Consider the following 2,404-nt stretch of genomic DNA (forward strand, 5'->3'; position numbering starts at 1 on the left):
CCTGTTCCAAAAATAGAAGAAGGAATGTCTCCAAATTCTTTCTATGATGCCATCATTACTCTGATACCAGAACCAGACGAAAATACTACAGAAAAAAAGAGAGAACTAAAGGCCAATGACTCTGATAAACATAGTTGCAAAATTTCTCAACAAAATATTATGAAAACAAATCCAAAAATACATTAAAAATCATTCATCATGATCAATTGAAATTTATGCCTGGAAGGCAAATGTGGTTCAATATTCACAAGTCAGTGAACGTGGCATATAAAATCCATATGATCCTTTCAATAGATGCAGAAAAAAAATTGACAACGTACTGCATCCATTCATGATAAAAATTTTCAACAAATGGGTTTAAGGGGAACATACGCCAGGGGTGCCTGGGTGGCTCAGTCATTAAGCGTCTGCCCTCGGCTCAGGGCATGATCCCAGAGTCCTGGGATCGAGCCCCGCATCAGGCTCCCCCACTGCGAGCCTGCTTCTTCCTCTCCAACTCCCCCAGCTTGTGTTCCCTCTCCTGCTGGCTGTCTCTCTCTGTGTCAAATAAATAAATAAAATCTTTTAAAAAAAATAAAGGGAACATACCCCAACATAATAAAGGCCACATATGAAAAACACGCAACTAACATTATAGTCAATGTGGAAAAACTGAGACCTTTTCTCCTAAGGTCAGGAATAACACAAGGATGTCCACTCTCACCACTTTTATTCAACACAATGCTGGAAGTAGTAACCTCAGCAATAAGACAAGGAGAAAGAGTGTATTATGCTAAGCAAAATAAGTCAGAGAAAGGTAAATGTCATATGATTTTGCTTATATGTGGAATGTAAGTAACAAAATAGATGAACATAGGGGGAAAAAAGAGAGAAAGACAAACCATAAAACACACTCTTAACTATAGAGAACAAACTGCACGTTGCTGGAGGGGAGGTAGACAGAATGGTGGGTTAAATGGGTGATAGGGATTAAGGAGGACACTTGTGATGAGTATTGGGTTTAAATGTAAGTGACAAATCACTAAATTCTACTCCTGAAACTAATTATTATGCTATATGTTGACTAATTGGAGGAAGACATAAAAAGATGGAAAAATATTCCATGCTCATGGATTGGAAGAATTAACATAGTTAAAATGTCTATGCTACCCAGAGCAATCTACACTTTCAATGCTATCCCGATCAAAATACCGAGGACATTTTTCAAAGAACTGGAAAAAATAGTCCTTAAATTTGTATGGAACCAGAAAAGGCCCCGAATCTCCAAGGAACTGTTGAAAAGGAAAAACAAAGCTGGGGGCATCACAATGCCGGATTTCGAGCTGTACTACAAAGCTGTGATCACAAAGACAGCATGGTACTGGCACAAAAACAGACACATCGACCAATGGAACAGAATAGAGAACCCAGAAATGGACCCTCGGCTCTTTGGGCAACTAATCTTTGATAAAGCAGGAAAAAACATCCGGTGGAAAAAAGACAGTCTCTTCAATAAATGGTGCTGGGAAAATTGGACAGCTACATGCAAAAGAATGAAACTTGACCACTCTCTCACACCATACACAAAAATAAACTCCAAATGGATGAAAGACCTCAATGTGAGACAGGAATCCATCAAAATTCTAGAGGAGAACATAGGCAACAACTTCTATGACATCGGCCAGAGCAACCTTTTTCACGACACATCTCCAAAGGCAAGAGAAATAAAAGATAAAATGAACTTATGGGACTTTATCAGGATAAAGAGCTTCTGCACAGCCAAGGAAACAGTCAAAAAAACTAAGAGACAGCCCACGGAATGGGAGAATATATTTGCAAAGGACACCACAGATAAAGGACTGGTATCCAAGATCTACAAAGAACTTCTCAAACTCAATACACGAGAAACAAATAAACAAATCATAAAATGGGCAGAAGATATGAACAGACACTTTTCCAATGAAGACATACAAATGGCTAACAGACACATGAAAAAATGTTCAAAATCATTAGCCATCAGGGAAATTCAAATCAAAACCACACTGAGATACCACCTTACGCCAGTTAGAATGGCAAAGATAGACAAGGCAAGAAACAACAATTGTTGGAGAGGATGTGGAGAAAGGGGATCCCTCCTACATTGTTGGTGGGAATGCAAGTTGGTACAGCCACTCTGGAAAACAGTGTGGAGGTCCCTTAAAAAGTTAAAAATTGAACTACCCTATGACCCAGCCATTGCACTACTGGGTGTTTACCCCAAAGATACAGACGTAGTAAAGAGAAGGGCCATATGCACCCCAATGTTCATAGCTGCATTGTCCACAATAGCCAAATCATGGAAGGAGCCGAGATGCCCTTCAACAGATGACTGGATTAAGAAGCTGTGGTCCATATATACAATGGAATATTACTCAGCTATCAGAAA

This window comes from Ailuropoda melanoleuca, unplaced genomic scaffold, assembly GCF_002007445.2.
Source record: "Ailuropoda melanoleuca isolate Jingjing unplaced genomic scaffold, ASM200744v2 unplaced-scaffold7480, whole genome shotgun sequence".
Taxonomy (NCBI): domain Eukaryota; kingdom Metazoa; phylum Chordata; class Mammalia; order Carnivora; family Ursidae; genus Ailuropoda; species Ailuropoda melanoleuca.